Source organism: Moschus berezovskii, chromosome 1 (genome assembly GCF_049115385.1).
Source record: "Moschus berezovskii isolate FMDL1 chromosome 1, NW_MosBer_1.0, whole genome shotgun sequence".
In the NCBI taxonomy this organism is placed as follows: domain Eukaryota; kingdom Metazoa; phylum Chordata; class Mammalia; order Artiodactyla; family Moschidae; genus Moschus; species Moschus berezovskii.
In genome coordinates this window covers 140,183,757-140,202,004 of record NC_142460.1, presented here as the reverse complement: position 1 = coordinate 140,202,004, position 18,248 = coordinate 140,183,757, and the positions used below count along the sequence as shown (strand labels likewise).

The following is an 18,248-nucleotide window of genomic DNA, read 5'->3' as shown; positions in this document are numbered from 1 at the left end:
CATTCATTGGTTTACGGATCATAGACAATAGACACCCTCTTAGACATCCTCCTTTTTGGGTGCCAGTGTTGCAGTCTTTTTAAATTAAGGCAAGGAGGTGAAACCCTACTTTATTTTATCAGAGTTTACTGGGATTGAAGCAGTTTTCCAAACTTTTTAATAATGACCCTTAGATTTCAGTACACCTTATTTTCTTGAATCTAACTTCTCATGGAAATGTTTCAGGGAGTTTCCATGAAAGGCTTCTCTAATTTCATGTTCCTCTGAGGGAAAGTTATGTGGTTTTCCTCTTCTTGACTTCACTTAAACTTTACTTGATAACAAGAAATCCAGTATGGCTTACCCCACTGGAGGAAAAGGAGTATCTAGTGGGTGAGCCACAGTCACAGTAATAGATAGCAGACAGTCATTAAGGAGGACAAGGAAAAGATTCTGGGAGAAAATATTTGCATATCATATTTATTTCTGATAAAGGGTTAAATTGAGAATATACAAAGAACATTTGCAGCTTCCTAATAAAAAGAAAATAGCCCAACTAAAAAGTGGTCTAAAGATTTGTATAGACGTTTTATCAAGAACACATGAAAAAATGCTCAGTGTCTTTAGTCACTAGGGGGGTTCAAATAAAAACCACAATGAGGGCTTTGCTGGTGGTCCAAAGGCTAAGATTCCATACTCCCAGTGCAGGGGACTTGGGTTCTATCCCTGGTCGGGGAACTAGATCCTGCATGCTGCAGCCAAAGATCCTGTGTGCTGCAACTGAGGCCTGGAGTGGTCAAATAAATATATAAAAACCCACACAATGAGATAACTGTTTCACATTTCCCTGGCTATAGAGTGGCTGTAAATGAAAAAGATGGTAACAAGTATTGCCAAGTATATAGTGTCACAACCCTCATACATTGCTGGTGAGAATTTGAAATGATATGGCCACTTCAACAACAGTTTGGTAAATTCGTAGAAAGTTTAACCTACATTTATCTTACCTGGTAATTCTACTTGTAGGTATCTACTCAAGACTGATGGAAACATAGACCTATGCAGAGACATATACGCAAATGTCTTTAACGGCATTATTCATAATAGCTAAGAATTGAAAGAACTGAATCAACCCAAATATCAGCTTATGAATGAATAAACCAAAGGTAGTATAGTCAAAGAATGGAATATGACTCAGCAATAAAAAGGAGTGAAATTCAGCTCTAATATGGATGAATTAAAAAACGTTCTGCTAGGGAAAGAAACCAGATACGAAAGACCACATACCATTTCAATGAAATGCCTAGAAGAGGCAAATCTATAGAGGTGGAAAGTAGGTTAGGACTGAGGGTAGGAGTGGAGAGATTAACTGTAAGGGGAGGTGAGGAATTTTATTAAGGTAAGAAAAACTGGATTATGATGGTAGTTTCACAACTCTATAAATTAATTAAAAATCATCAAATTGTACATTTAAAATGGATGAAAATTATTTTGTGTAAATTATACCTGAACGAAGTTAAAAAGGAACAAAGAGTACACAGAAAAGAAATAGATAGAGGATAGCAATTCACTGTGCAATAATATGAGTTTTATAGACCAAGGAAAAGTACCTTATGAGCACATTCCTTATCATGTCTTGAAGAAGACAGTGAAATGCAAAGTACATTTATCATGAGTTCCCACCCCTTGATGTAGGTGTGGGACATTGCTCAGTGATCTGGATGATTCATTTATGAGTTTCTTCTTTTAGAATTTGGTTCAGAATCTAGAGACCCTGGCTGTGGGTGGCGATTTGTACTTTGGGGGAATCCATGCTCTCATTTTCTTAATTCCCATTGAAATTATGTGAATGAGTTGGGTCTTAATTAGTTCAGACATGCTACATGGATTTTCTGGAATCAAATTTGTCTTCCAGGTTTGAGAAATACTTTATTCTCCTCAAGTGCTTGTGAGTTTCCTCTTGTCACCTCCGTCTCTTTTACCACTTTCTCTAGATGAATTACTTCCCCAAACTTGGGTCGTAGATCCTCATTTTTTCTTTTTGTTTTTCTCAAGAGTGTTCATTTGTCCTTGGATGCTCCGCCATCACCTCTCTTCCATAATCTTGGCCAGTCACTTACCTCGTCTTGCTGCTGCTTCTGTTACATGATCATTCCTCTGCTTCTGTCATCACCTCGCTGCTCAGATCAAGGCCCTCTGAGTTTCATGTGTGGCCCTGTACTGACCTCCTCTCTGGTCTTTCTGCTTCTTGCTTCTCTCCTCTCAGATTCTTCCTGCTGCTTTTTCTTAGATTCTTCTTTCTAAATTACCCCTGTCATCATGCTCTCTCACCCTAAGTACAGCATGAGAGGGGACTTCTCAAATTACAGTGATAACATATATAAGGAGTTATTTTTTTAGTGTTGGAGATTATGGAGTGTGGAAGCCAGAAGATGCTGGGTTCCGATCATTAAAAGGTGGCTCTCAACTTTGGGAGAAATCTTCTTGTTCCATAATCAATCCTCTGAATCAGATGACAATTGTACCTCTTCTATAGAATCATTATGAGGTTAAATTAGAATATATGTTTATAAATTGCATGCTTTGTAAGTGGAGCTTTACTTGTGTCATTACCATTAATCCTTGCCTACATGAAATTCAAGATCATTTTCATTTGATCAGGAATTCTTTATGCCAGCTGTTGCCCAACAGGGACATGCCTTTCACTTAACCCCCTGTCTTTCTTCATACTGATTCCTGCTCTTGAATGATCTCCTGTCTTCTCCTCTTTCCCCGTCTTGGGAGTCTCTACCTCCCCATCAGTGTTAACCACAATCTGACCTTTTCTGTGAGGTTATTGTCTAAAAGTTTAGACACCCTGGGAATTATAAAGATGGAGGGTAAGTTTCTGCCCTCAAGGAATTTAGAATCTAGTTGAGGATCCAGAAGTAACTAAAGCACAAAATACAGAGTAAGAGGCGGAATGTTTTAGAAATCCAGACGTGGTGGTGTCCCCTGATGAAAAGAAGCAGAGGTCAAGGAGGTTCCATGGGAGCTTCGTTGCCTTGGTTGTGGCTGGTTTGCCAAATGTGAGATGGGAAAGGAACATGTGGAAATGTTCAGCATGGCCCAAGATAACGTCATCTGCTAGGGAGATGATGGCCTCAAGTGGTAGAGAGATGTGACAGGTTTGGGCCACATTGAGGAATGAGTGGCTGCTGATGCAAAGGGAGGAGGAATGTTGTGGCCTCTTCGTATTAGGCAGTGGGTATTGGTCTCTTTCACTGACAGGAGGGCCCATGAGAGGACCAGCATGTGGAAGAATGGGTGGAGTTCAGATTTCCCTTTGTAGATTTCAGGATGCCTACATAGTATCCATGTGGGGAGGTCTGGGGCCTGGGGAGGTGGCCCTGGCTGGTGGTGTACTTTTAAAGTTGACAGAAGATCAGGGATAGAAAAAGCAATGGAAATGGGTGCGATTGCCCATGATGACCCTGCCCAATAGACTGAGAATAGGAGAGGGCTGACTTTGAAGTTTTTCAGGAGCAATTCTCCAGAAAGGGAAGTGCCTAGAGGAGTGGTCAGAGAATTGGAAGGATTATCAGACAAGATTCATGTCCTGCGAACCGAGATTTGAGGTTATGAAATAAGAAGTTGTAACTAGTTTTATCCTGCAGGGAAGTCAAGAGGCCTAGGAGAGCAAAGTGCCATTGGATGGACTTCAGTAACAGAGAGGTCACTGTTGGTCTTTGTCAGAGCTGTATAAGTCATGCTGTGTGAGTGTGGGGGGCAGAGGCAGAGGGCTGATAACAGAGGGCTGAGGCAACTCTTTCAAAAAAGATAAACATGTCTACCCTGGGAAAAAGAGTGGGAGGGGTGGGAGGTAGAGATAGATACAGGACTGATGGAAGTTTCTGCTAAACTTCTCATGTAATGTCTTAAATTTGAAAATATTTTCCTCACTTGGCTCAAAAACAAATGAGAAGCAACCCTTGGCACTACAACGAGCTGAGTAGGGTGGCAGTGTGAGGCCAGTCTGAGCTCTGTGAGTCTCCGCCTCTCCACCTGTACAGTGTGCGCGTTGATGCATCCGTTGTGGGGGTGACTCCAGGGTTGACATGAGGACAGGCGTGAAGCACCTGGCACAGTTGTGCCGCGTGAGGTCTGAGTCTTACAAGCCCCTGTCGCATGTCACAGGTACACGGTAGAACGCAGTTCGTCACTGATGGGTTGGACGCAGGGTGCAATGAAGTTCTCGCCACCTTGTTTATGCTGAGACTGTTGTGTGGTTTGTGGTTTCAGTCGCCCAGTGAGGAGGCCTTTGACTGAGCTCTTTGCTCCAAGAGCTTTATTTCAGTTGCCTCTGATCCTCCTCTGCCGGCTGTCTTTCTTTAGCAGCAGCACCGACATTCCCCCCCTACCCCACCCCACCCCCGTGCAGTTTATCTCACAGAGCAGCTGTGCATACTGGGCACATCCCAGCGCCTGCTGGGTGTTGCAATGAACATTGCTTCAGCCGTAGTTATGGGCTTGGGTCCAGGGCCTTGCTGATGGGCGGAAGCCCCGTCCTGCCACCTACGGCTCCACAAGCTGAGAGCTGATGAAACCTCTCAAGAATGTGATGTGTGTGGCAGGTCTGGGTTTCACGGCCATTCCTGAGGTTGGATAGTATCTATGCTTAGAGACCTTCTGGCTTATTTCCGGCCAACCATTGATATTTTGATTGTTTTCATAACCCTTGACTATTTGCATAACGGTGTTATGTTGTTGTTAGTTGTAAGCTGGCTTTTTAAATGAATGAGATGAAATAGTAGAAAAGGACATGTCCTCAGTGTCTCCTTGATTTTAGGCCTTGAACTTGTTGCTTGGTTTACCCTGCAACCCTCACAGCGGCCCGTGCCCTAGGTGTGTTTTATTCCTCTTTTCCTCCCCAGCCAGGACGATCTGAGGTTCAGACATGTGAATTAATATGCCCTGACGGAGCTAGTAATAGCGGGGATCAGAATTCCTACCAGATCTGATTGAAGCCGTATCCACGTTTTTTTCCATTATCCTTCCCTAGAGTCCCAATGCAGAGCAATTTTCCATAGTTGGTATTGGAGGGTGGGAAGTGGGATGGGGAAGATAAGGCTGAGGCAGCATTTGTTTTCCCTGCTGAGGCCAAGAAGGAACTATACCTCTAACCTGGGGGTATAGTTTAGTTTGACCTGAACCATGTGGAAAGCATCAGGAAATTTCCCTCTTACCTTGAGAAAGATCTGCCCACTCTGAGTATGAAGCGTCCAGCAATGTTTGCTGCCTCTTCCCTTTGGGAACCTGCTCTCTGGGTCACCAGCTCACTGCACCCTCTCCTCACTTCCCCGGGCCTCCTCACTTGGGAGCTTTGCCTGACTGATCCTATAGACCCCAGCTTTCACAACTCTTGATTCATTTATCATTTATCCTTATGTGATGACATTTGACCTGTGCAGATCATCCAGTGGTCTGTGTTGACTATAAACATACCTTTCTTCCTCTTCTGCCCCCTCTCTGCCAACTCCTCATTTTTCTTGCTTCAGTGACCAACATTGAGGGTTCATTACAAATGACTTTCCTGGTACCTCTTGATGACCCAGAATGAAAAGTGGCAGGTGAGCTTGTTAGTGCACCCCTGAGAACAAATTAATTGTCACAGTTGAGCTTTTCACCGTGCCCAGCCCTCTGCTGAGGCCTTTTCGTGAAAACCCTACTGATCATATCAGACTGCTTTTATGGTTGGGAAAACTGAGATTCTGGGTCTCCAGGAAGGAGAGGTTTACTCATGGTAGAGCAGCTTGAACCTGGTTGTGTAGGATGCGCAAGCGTCTGCTGTGCCCTGGAGGGGTAGTGGGGAGGCTGGGAAGCTGAGCATCCAGGGCCCGGGAACTGCTGCTTTGGGCACCCAGCCTTGCTCCCGGGTTAGATCTTGGCTTGGATGGGGAGCTGCCGTGCCAGACTGGGAAACTCCCTCTGCAGCAGGCAGGGCCAGTGGGCATGCCCGCCAGGCTATGGCCTTGCCTTTATTCTCTCTGGCTTCCCAGGGTCTCATTATTGCGCTTCTGGTCAAGATGGGAAAGATAAATGCCCGTTAAATGCTCACTCCCTAGATTCAGCTGCTCATGATTTTTTTGGACTGATTATTTGGTGGTGGTGGTGGTTCTCACGTGGCAGAGCTGTAGTTTAATTTGCCCTCCACTTCTTAGTGTATTCTTTAGAAGCTCACATTTGGAATCACATTTGGACCTGCAAGAACTTCAGATCTGAGGGGTTTTGTTTGTGTTTTGTCACTTTCTTACAGAAAAACTGTACTAAAAGGTAGATACTAAATGGGGATGCTGCTATATTTCCTGAATATCAGTGGGAGGGTGTCACTGTTCTGCTGCCTGTGTGTAAACAGGAACCATCTAATGTGAAGCGTCTGGTAAAAGGTGCAACATTTCTTGCATTTTGGAATCACCTGTAACCTAAGACTGTCTGTGTGTGTGTTTGTGTGTGTGTGTTCATGTGTGTGTGTGTGTTCGTGTGTGTGTGTGTGTGTTCCAGTACTGCTAAGATACAGCTCTGTTGAAGGCCTTGGGAAAGAAACAAGTTACTTCACTGGCTATAATTTACTTCTTTTTGTAATAGAATTAGGTCACTGTATTCATAGGGCACTTCATTAATGCAAGCTTGGAGTCAGTAACCCAAAGGTGTTGGAATGCCAAGCAAACAGCCTTCATTCTGGTTTTTCAGGTACCACCCTGAAGTTCTTTTTACAACGTTAACGCTTGACGTCTGTAGCCTACAATTAAGCAAATTTGGTTCACACTTAGATTTAACTTTTTTTTTTCCAGGTGACCTCTGATTAATTTTTTACTTATTGATTGATTGATTGATTGAGGGAGGGTGGCGGCGGAGGGACGGTATGAACTGGGTTGTAAACTCCCTGAAGGCAGGATTTGTGTCTAGTGCTTCCTTATTACCTTACCCCAGACCTGTTTTTTGTGCAGGTGAGGAGCCTTAGTGAGCTTCAGCAGCTTGCCCAACATCACACAGACAGTGAGAGGCAAAGCCAGGAGATGAGGTCCAGTTTCTGTGACTCCAGAACAGGCTGCCTCTCTGCTCTGCTACTTGGGCGGATTAACGGCCCCTCAAAAGTAGGCTAGACAGTGTCCTGGACCTCAGTGCAGTCTGCAGGTGTTAGCTGTTGACTCTCTCTTTGACCCCGTGACCCTGGGCAAAGCATTTGGCTCTCAGAGTTTTAGCTTTCCACTGTTTGTGAAATGAGGAAAATAATAGATAATTGGCCTGGCTCCCAAAGATGCTCTGAGAATTGGAAGAGATATTACGTGCCATTCTATTTTATACTGTAAGTGCTACAGTAATATAATTCATGGCAAAGTAGTGGAATTCATGTCAAATATTTTTTTCCACTTAATAAAAAAAATCTGCCCCTGTGCCTCAGATGGTAAAGAATCTGCCTGCAGTGCGGGAGACCCAGGTTCGATCCCTGGGTCAAGAAGATTCCCTGGAGAAGGGAATGGCAACCCACTCCAGTATTCTTGCCTGGAGAATTACATGGACAGAGAAGCCTGATGGGCTACAGTCCAGGGGATCACAAAGAGTTGGACATGTGAGTGACTGTCACTTCATTTCATAAAAATCTTATTACTCATATAGTCAAATTTTATCATTTCCCAAGTTGAAATGTATATTTTTGTGTTCTGTTTAGGCAAAGTCTAATGTATACATAGGAAAATTCTGAATTATTAATACCAGTTTACTGGTCAGAGAGGTTTTGGGCTATACTCCCAGTAGGAGTAGAGGTATTGAATGAATATATTCTAAGCCAAATTGCATTTCGAGTTAACTTCTGGTCCCTTAAAAAATTCTCAAAATCTAAGACCCTAGGTAAAGTCTTTAGCTGTTTGATTAGCATTTACAAACCTATTAAGAAAAAATAGTACTTTTCACAGGCTTACAGAGATGTTGTTCAGAGCATCATTCCATGGCTTAAGCACTATACTTAAGGGTCATAATTATTCTTCATTATGATGATAATGATGATGGTGGTTGTCATGGTCACCATTCTAATAAGGTCATCAGTATGGCAGTGGGTTGAGGGGATAGGTGTCCTCAGTGCTGCTTTCAATAGAATTGGGTGTAAGTTTAGCTACCCAATTTTTTGAATCAGTTTAAGCAACCTAATGCTGTTTAAAGTAATGAAAGAAGACAGGTACCTAACGGACACATCTTCCTTCTGATTCAACCCCTCCTTCAGTGGTAAAGTTTCACTAGTGAAGTCTTCAATGCCAATGGATATTGTGCAGTTCTCATCGGCATCAAACCCTCACTGTGTCTCATTTTCTTCTCTCATAAAAGCAAGAAATAGAATTTTGGAAATAACAGATACACACTATTATATATAAAATAGATAAACAACAAGCAACTACTGTGTATCGTAGGGAACTATATTCAGTATTGTGTAATAATCTATAATGGAAAAGAATCTGAAGAAAATTATATCTGAATCACTTTGCTGTATACCCAAAACATTGTAACTCAACAATACTTCAATTTAAAAGTCAACCAATCCCCCTACCCCCATATGTAGTAAGAGGATATGATATCACATTTAATTCATTTTCCCTGTGTGTGTGTGTGAATACATGCATACCCACATACATACTTACATATATATAAAAAACATTTTCTTTAAAGTAGTTCCTGCTGTCAACTTCACTGGCGTTAATTACTTTTTTCTTTATGAATGAATTGAACACAGTATGACCAGGGAAGAACTGAGAGAATAGGAATTATCAGTTCCTAATTCTCCTGGGTAGGGAAGATTCCCTGAAAAAGGAAATGGCTACCTACTCCAGTATTCTTGTCTGGAGAATAACATGGACAGAGGAGCCTGGTGGGCTACCATCCATGGGTTTTCAAAGAGTCGGACACAAGTGAGTGGCTAACACTTTCACTTTCTTCTCCTGAAAGGTATGGCCAAAGACCCGTGGAAAGCTGAGCAGACACTGGTCCTCTGATGTTTCTGAGGGGACTATTGCAATGGAATGCAAATCCACATAAAGCCCCATATCTAATGTCAGTGAGGAAAGTGAGCCAGGTATAAGAAGAAATAATCACTAGTATCAGCGGGTCAATAAAATACAGTTAACAGCGTGTTAGGAGGAGTGCTCGGTGGGGCGGGGGCTAGGGGCTGCAGTGAACAGGGGAGTGTTGCCCCATGGCCAGGCTCTGGGTTGTTGCCCTGCAGGTGTGTGGTCACCTGTCACAAGACTGTAAAATGGATTTTTGTATAAAATTACATGAATTTTAAATTCTGGCTTATTAAGACAGACCAAATAAAAACTTGTCTGTGGCTTAACAGTTTGTGACATACAATTTCAAGGTGGGGCTGCCCCAGGTCTCTCCATGGGGTTTCTACTAGTACCTTGTGGTACCTCGAGCCTTGCTACCCACTGCCAGCTCCAAACCTGAGCCTTATTTTTAGTAATTTTTCCCTCATTCAATAATTTCCTTCTTACGTGAAATTGATGAGCTTGTAAGTCAAGCTTTGAGATAGTTTATACAATTTTAGAACTTAATGGCATTGTAGTTAATTTGGGATGAATACTTTTTCAAAGATTTTAAGGTTTTGTCTTCCTTGATGCTGATGCATTAAGTTGAACTGTTTGGAAGTGTTTTTATAGGTCAAATGGCATTTTCATATGGTCAACTTAATATGTCTAGTGCTCGGGAAATTTTGATGATTAGAACAGGCTTCCCATGTGGCTCAGTGGTTTAAAAAAAAAAAAAATCCACCTGCCAAGCAGGAAACATGGGTTCAATCCCTGGGTCAGGAAGGTCCCTTGGAGAAGGAAATGGCAACTCATTCCAGTATTCTTGCCTGGTAAATCCCCCATGGATAGAGGAGCCTGACGGGCTACAATCCATGGGATCACAAGCGTCGGACTAAACAACAACGATAATAGTACTGGGGAGAAAAGGGCAGAGAGGTTATGCTAGATTAATTGCGAAGAAACAGCAATATAGTAAAACTGTGTTCTCCTGTCTGCCTCCGTAGGATGGCTTTGACAGAGCTTTGAGTTGGTACCTCCATGCGGTCCCCCATTTTCACTGTATCTATTCTTTGGATGTTGAACACAGTTTTGTTTTTCTGTATGAGGACTCATGATAAAAAGTTCTTTTTAGGCTGTACGTTGAGAATAATGTTCCTTTAATGCTTGTGCTTAGTTGCTCAGCCTTTTCTGGCTCATTGTGACCCTTCTGTCCATGTATTTTCCCAGCAAGTATACTGGAGCAGGTTGCCATTTCCTACTCCAGGAAGTCTTCCCGACCCAGTGATCACACCCATGTTTCCTGCATTGGCATGTGGATTCTTGACCACTGAATGTGAAAGTCGATCAGTCATGTTTGACTCTTTGTGACCCCATGGACTGTACAGTCCGTGGAATTCTCTAGGCCAGAATACTGGAGTGGGTAGCCTTTCTCTTCTCCAGGGGATCTTCCCAATGCAGGGATCAAACCCAGGTCTCCTGAATTGCAGGCGGACTCTTTACCAACTGAGCTATCAGGGAAGCCCCCCTTGACCACTGCACCGTCTGGGAATCCGGTGTTCCTTTAGGCTTGCTACTATTAATTATTTATCAAAGCTGTATCAGTGTGCCTTCTTGTTTTCCTTTTAGAGTTGAGATAGGAATCGACGCATTTGGTGAACTAATCTTTTACGTGGCTTTGAATTTCCCTCCATTGCTTTTCCCAGGCTCCATCTTTGTTAGCATTCATTTGAACTTATTTGATATTGAGCATCTCTGTACACTACCTCAGATCTTTTAGGGGATTAAAAGGATCTAAATAGCCATGTGAGGGAGTGCCTATCTGGTGTAAAGTCACCTGGGGTGTAATTCATGGCAGAGGATGGGGGAGGGACATGTGGGAAATACACCATCTCCTTTTGGGGGTGTGGTGGGGAAAGGTAACACAGAGATGGTGGGCTTGGCCAGCCTGGTTGCAAGACAGCTGTATTGTTGGTAGTGTCTTCCAGGGTCGAGGAGGACTAGGGAGGCCATCAGAGCAAGTATTAGGCGCCCTGGCACTCATTTACCGTGTGCCTTCAACTTCGCCCTCTCAAACTCCATTCTCCATTGGCCAATTGTTCAGTGTCTGTATGACTTGCAATTTCATACCGATCATAAACGGGTTCTAACAGTGTCCATGCCGAGTATCGCATGAGCCTCATGAGTGGGTACCAGTCAGATGCTCAGCGTTTCTGGTCTTAAGGTGATAAATGGAGATAATCCTTGAGGTGTTGTACTGTTGTCTGTAGACATGGTATGAATAGTTTTTTTATTTCATACCACAGTATATGTATATATATTTATGTGTGTGTGTGTGTATTTGTTTTATATTTGTAACACAAAATTAGAGTGAATCTTTTAAAGGGAAAAAAGAGAATATTGATATTGAGTAGGTAGAACCGTAGTGTCTGTTGAACAGTGATCATAATATGCTTATTCCATTGATATAGTGACCTTTTATAATGGGATCCACTGTTCTTTTATTCATTTGTTTTGCTGTGTATTATATGCGTTCTACATGAACAGTTTTGGCACAGTACAAAATTTTATCCTGCATAAAGTCTTCATTTTGCAGGATTTTAACATGTTTAGTTTAAACAACCCAAAATCAGTGCAGCTGTGCTTATTTAAGGTTTGCATGTTACTGCGCGCTCTGGGTAGTTGCAGGGTACCAGTTATGACAGGAAGGACCGTTCTCTTTAAAAATAAGTCAGTAAGCAGTAAATTGCAGTTATTCCAACTTGTCTTTTAGTCTGTTTATCTAAGTTGTTTTGAGAAGCCCATTGATGATTTGTTTTCAGTTTCGTGTCTCACCTTTGAGTTTGGCAGGTATGAGGAGGAACAAGTTTGGACAGGCAGGTCATCCTCCCCAAAAGCAGTGTGGCAGGCCCTAAAATGCCTGCAGTCTTGAGGCAGCTGGTGTCTGTGAATTCCTTTCTTGGGTCTCTTCTGTCAGCTCTCAGCTTGTGAGACACAGCTGACTGCTAACAGACCAACTGTTTTTCTGCTATGTTTCTTCTTTCTGCAGCTAGGTGCTAAGCTCCTGTAGTACAGAGACCTTGGATTATTTTGTTTCTGCTGCCCCATTACACTGCCTTTCACTCTGAAAGCAACCAGAATCTTATATTTTTTAGCAAAGGATCTCTTTAGACTCCGAGACTTAAAAGTGGAGTTTGAAAGCCAGTTTGAAAGCCAGTAATATTTCTAACCTGAGAGCATGTCCCGACTACAGGCAGTGCCTCCTCTAGCAGCTGAAAGGCCTAATTTTGTCTTTTTACTCACAATAGCAACAATGATGATCAGTATGGGTTCAGCAAGCACTGCCTGTGTAATTTTGTGCCTAAGACTATGCTAAGTTATTAGATTAATTAAAAAAAAATTGGCTGGGACATGTGGAATCTTAGTTCCCTAAACAGGCATTGAACCCACGGCTCCTGCATTGGGAGCGCAGTGCCTTAACCACTGGACCACCAGGGAAGTCCCTAGATAATTTGTGAAAAAGACATTGGAATCAAATTCCAGACCTGCCACTTCCTTGGACAAGTCGTCTAACCACTCTATACTTCGGTTTGCTCTTCTGCAAAACATTCATATACGATTGATTTGAGGGCTGAATGAGGTATTACCATAGTATTATGTCCTTCAAGCCTTCGAAATCTTTAATTGGAGCTTGGCATCTAGGAAGAACTTATCAAATAGATGCTTTCTGAATGGTAGTAAGAATAGTCTGCCCATTTTTCAGTTGAAGAAACCAAGGCTTGCAGAGGTTCCTTCAGCACACACCAGCTGCTGTTGCTCACTCAGGTTAGAGGCCTGGTAAGGAGAGAGCCTGCATTTGAACACAAGTTGGTCTGAATGATGGACTTAACTACTATTTTGCTTCTACTTCTGTACAACCCCGGGGGTTCATGTATTGATTATAATCTGATGTCTCCTTTGTGAAAACTAGGTAATAACCCCAGCTTGATTGCAGGATGTGATATGCCTGAGACAGCCACTTATCTACTGCAGTCAAGTAGCATGGTAAATAAGTTACAAATCTGTGTAATTTTACCTGTTAAATTGTGTATACGTGCTAACTCACTTGAGTTGTGTCCAACTCTGTGATCCTGTGGACTGTAGCCCAACAGGCTCCTCTGTCCATGGGATTCTGCAGGCATGATTACTGGAGTGGGCTGTCATGCCATCCTCCAGGGGCTCTTCCCCACCCAAATCTGGGTCTCCTATATTGGTAGGCTGGTTCTCTACCACTCGCACCACCTGGGAAGCCCACCTATTAAATTACTGATGAGAAAGAGATCCCAGATAGCAAATACAGAGTTTATTTAGAACTCTAAAGAGTGATGACTCAGAGCATGGTTGTCTGCAGGCAGACATGGGTCAGGCTCAGAGCTCTGCTTCCTACTTGTACACCACTGAAGCCTCAGTTTGCTCATCTATAAAATGGAAGTAACAGCAGTGTATATCTTAATATTGTGTGAAGTTTTTTCTTTTAAAAAATAATTTATGTTAAAATATGCAGTAGTCTTAGACATATGTTAAGCTAATAGTGCATGTTAATGATTGTTGTTTTAGAAGGACAGTTTGTGTTGTAAAGGTTCTAAGTCATTTTAAGAGTTACCTTCTTCTGAAATGTGTGAAATAATTATTAGAAATTGGCTTTAAAAAATAAAAAGAAATTGCCTTATAAGAGAAATTGTGGAATCATTGGTACGTATGACTTAATATGATGGCTTATCAGTGCTCTTCAGATGCATTTTTAGTGTAAGTTTTTCATGTTGGTTAATAAGAACGTCAATGAAAGATAAGATGTGCTACTTCAATACAAAATGAAGAATAAATGTTCTATTCTGCCCATATTTGCCATAAAAGGAAATTGGAAAGTTTGAAAATTGTTGCCAGGTTGTATAAGGGCTTGACTTCAATCATCGGCCTGAAACAGCGGGTTCGCATCTTATTTCTTGTTCACCTTGATGTTTTCCATGTGTTCTCATCTAGTTCTAAACTACAGTGTCTTGGTTGCCTCTGCTCTCTCCTCTCTCCTTTAGACAGTCAACAACTATGGGAATTTCAGTTAGCCCTTGCCTTTCTACTGAGGCAAAACTTGCTACCTGAGGAAGCAAGAGCAGACTATAGTCATCTGTGTTTTGCCGAGGAAGAATCCAGGGCCTAAAGGGGCTGGGATTGGATGAACATCGTGTGGACCAGTCTTCCTCCTCATCATTAGCATCTTCATTTGGCTCAAGCCTTGGGTCTTGATAACCAGCCTGAGTGCCTCAGTACTGGATCAGGGGAATCTAGTCACACAAGGGGCCTCTCATGACCTCTGATTGAATCCCCTCATTTTACTGTGGGAAAGGGCAGTGAGCTCCTGAGGAAATAAGAGGCTTGCTCAAGTCACACTAACTTTTGGCATTGTCAGTACCCAGTCTCCAGCCGGGCTTTCTGCTCTAAACCAAAGCCCTGTCCCACGCTGTGCACATAGGAGTCCTGTGGGCACTGTGGGGTGCTCCCAGGTGATTTCACCTAGGTGTCATGTCCCTTCTCTCCTGCCTTCACCGTCATCCCTTTTATTGGGCTCTGAGAGTATTTTCCTAGTTTCCCCACAGTTTATAGGAGTGCAGAGAGTGAATGGCCATTCATGTCTCCTCTATCTTAAATTTCTGTGGCATTTTCTCAGAGGACAGCACTAAGGGTGGAATATTTTTTGTTTTTAAAGGAAGTGAAGCCCCAAGATATCAAAGAAGGAAGGAAAGCAGACAGGCTCCGAAGGGGCCAGATAACACTCAACTAAATAAATACATCGATTCTGATTTAGTTTTCCATCTCCCACTTATATCTTGGAGTGCAGTAAACCATCTGAATATTCTGTCTGCCAGGAAATGTTTGACTCAGTCTCTTCATGGAATAGGATTTTCTGACTAATTACACTTTTTCTTTCCTAGGCTATATTCTTAAATATGGTATTCAACAATCTGACTGCTCCTCCAACCTCTTATCCCTAACCCACATACACTCAGAACACTTTTCAGATAGTTGTTAGGAACAGTAGTCTTAGGACAGGATTTTGCTGAAGGACTCAGAGAATACATCCCCTTGATTCCTCGTTTGAACCTTGAGCTGGCAGAAATAATAATACAGTATAAAAAGATGATAGTATAAAATCAAAAGTTTCTGGCTCTGTTTGGTAATACAGAACCAAAGTTTTTGTTGTTCATTTTGCTAGTAAATTGGAGTCTCTAATCAGAATTATGAAAGAAAATCCGTGTTAAAAATGTTAATATACCTAATGTGAAACCAGACCCACTTTGAGAATATGATACAAAATACCGTAGCAGATAAATCTTAACCTAGTAAATCGAGAAAATCGCCCTACTTTATGCTCACCTATCTTTAAAAATCCTTATTATAACTTAGAAGAGTTCAAATTTCCTTCTTGATTCTCTCAATGAAATAAAAGCCTCCCCATGACTTTGAATGTGAACCAGACCCAAGCTGTTCCTAAGCCATTCGTCACTAGTTAGGCGGTTTTCTCAGTGCCCTTCCGAACATGTTTTAGCATGATCTCTTAAGGAATCAGGGCAAGGATTGCCGTGTTCTTTGTGTTACAATGAAAAGATTGAGATTCTTTTATCAAAATGAGGCAGTTGGGAGAGAAAACCCATCTTTTTTTTTTCTTTTGATCTCCTTTTAAAAGAAAAGTGAATGAAAGATTATGAAACAAATTTCAGTATGGCGTCTAGGGAAACAATTATAATGGACTTTGGGGTTTACTCAACTAATAAAGCAAATGTGATTTAAAAATTCACTTAATAGAAGTGATTTCCTTAACATCATTTCCACATTTGAAGGCATAACGCAGTTTACTTAACCTGCCTGCCTGAGCTGGGAACAGTGAAATTCCGTGAAGCACAATGGCCCGCATTTCAGAAATTGTTCCCTCCCAAACAAGACTCATGGATCTAATTCACTTAGGTTTCTAACTCTTACTTTCTTTTCAGATCTCAGATCTAAGCAGAGGTATAATTACAGTCTTAATCAGTGCTATGTCTTACCAACCATGGCTTTTAAGAAAATAAATTAAAAAAAAATTTCATTTACCTTTCATTGCTGTGGCTGGCTGTCCATTCAACTAATACAGGCGTCTTCAAGTCGAAACAGGTTTCTCAGTGCCAATTAAGAATAAGCCTTGAAACTAAAGTTGGCAGGGAAGTAGCTTTTTTGTTAAAGCATAAAAAATAGTCATTTTCCTCCTCCCCTGCCAGAGAAGGTAGGTCTCCCCTACCTGCCTAAAGATTGTCCTTTGGGGCGCCCTTTCAAACCCTCCTGCTCGGGACCAACTGGAGCAACTGGCTTTCCTACTAATAGAAATGACTCACATCTGAGAGGAGGTGAGATGTGTAGACGGGGGAAAGCGCTTCCTGAACCTGCAGGAGTGAGACAGTGATTCACCTGAAGGGAACACAGAGGGCTGGAACCCAGAATGCCAGAGGACGGTTTAAGGATCAGGGTGTCCAGTCTCAGGTTGGGCCTTGCTAAGTCAGACCCAGTGTTTAGAGGGATTTTCTGGTGGTGGTGGTGGTGGTGGGAGGACAAACTTCCTATTGCTAGTTGAAAAATATTCATTTACTAACCTTCCTGCTAATTAAATTTTGAGTTAAAGCGGATCAGAATATCTTTAATAAAAGATCTTTCACGATAATATTCTACACATTAAAGAACAGAATTAAATATGTTGATACTGGTGATTGATAACTTGGGAAACCTGTGGTGTTGCTTTTGAGAATCTGTTGAAATCTATATACTTGTTTTCACCTATACATAAATATAAACATTCAGAACATTTTAAATAAAATTACTTAGGTGTCCAGTTCCCCTAATCTCTTGAATTCCACAAGACAACTTTTACTCTTTTAAAAGATCTTCCCACAGTGATAAAGTTATGTAATCAAATAACTTTTTCCTATTTGTAATTAATTTTAGAACTTCCAAAAAATTTCCTGAGGACTCCAGTGTTTTCTTGAGTGCAACATTCAAAGAAGTAAAAAGATAAAATATTTATCAAATATAATCAAAACTTGTTATTTTCATGGATGAAGAGAAAGATAAATGAAAATAATGAAGGTGGAACATTTTTTGAAGTTAGTAAATCAGTAATGGGTATTTCGTTAGTAATTTCCTTATGTTAAGGAGATAATGTGTATGTACTCGTTTTTTTTTTCCCCTGTGTTGGTACAGAAAAACAAATGTATCCAATGTAAATACCAAGAGTTGAGTAGTTGTTTCTTCTATTGCCTTTTTCTAAACAAACAAAAACAGACAACTAAAATTTAATGATTTTCCATTCCATTCTGTTCAGGGTGGGCTAAGTATGTTGTGGATGAGTAGCTAGCCCTAGGGAAAGCCTCTGAACAAAAATTAGCCAACTTAATAGTGGTTCAGTCTTACAAGAACTTGTCAGACTTACCAACCATACTTCATTCAGTTTGGACTCTGCTGATTGTCCTTTGGTACTTCTCCAGGGATTTCCCTTTATCACTGAAGCCATTTCCCTGCGTCTTGAGGGGGAAAGTTATGCCATGCAGGCCTGAGTTGGAGAGACTTTGTTTTTCTTGAATTGAACTTCTTGCGGTTTGTCACTGTGATCCCTAAGTAGTAACTGATGTACCGATGTACTACTCAAAGTGGGAAATCTCACTGCCAGAATAACCAACTGCCAGTCTTAAAAGCATCCATTCAAAGGAGCATACCCCATATTCTCTCCTTAAAAGTGTGTTGGGCAAAGACCTTCTTTGCAAAGTCTGAGGATTAAATCATCCTTCAGTTCAACGGTGGGTAGGAATTCAAGTGAGAGAGCATGTATGGACAAACATTTCACAAGCTTCTGTTGAGGGAATAAAAGCGGTTCTATTATCTGCCTCAATTTTTTTTTTTATTCGAGTATAGTTGATTTATAATATTGTGCCAATCTCTGTTGAACAGCTAAGTGACTCAGTTATACACATACATACATTCTTTTTTCAAATTCTTTTCCATGATGGTTTATCACAGGTTATTGATATAGTTTCATGTGCTATATATGAGGATCTTTTTGTTTGGTGGTGGTTTAGTCACTGAGTCATGTCTAACTCTTGACCACCTGACCTGCCTCTTGAGAAACTTGTATTCAGGTCAGGAAGCAATAGTTAGAACTGG

General features: G+C 41.6%; 2 protein-coding genes across 4 annotated transcripts in view; one reads left to right on the top strand and one right to left on the bottom strand.

Annotated features, from left to right (window-relative positions):
- The window catches only part of MED12L (mediator complex subunit 12L), a 378,565-nt gene that overhangs the window by 238,652 nt on the left and 121,665 nt on the right, over positions 1–18,248 (top strand). The window lies entirely within an intron of this gene.
- The window catches only part of GPR87 (G protein-coupled receptor 87), a 44,923-nt gene that overhangs the window by 7,867 nt on the left and 18,808 nt on the right, over positions 1–18,248 (bottom strand). The window contains exon 2 of one of the 3 annotated variants that reach the window (XM_055411593.2): positions 16,155–16,248. The exons of 1 other annotated variant lie outside the window; for it this stretch is intronic. The gene's annotated coding sequence lies outside the window, so the exon portion shown is untranslated. Of the gene's footprint in view, positions 1–11,867; positions 12,041–16,154; positions 16,249–18,248 lie in introns of those variants that run through there. One more of the 3 variants, XM_055411601.2, reaches the window with a different exon arrangement.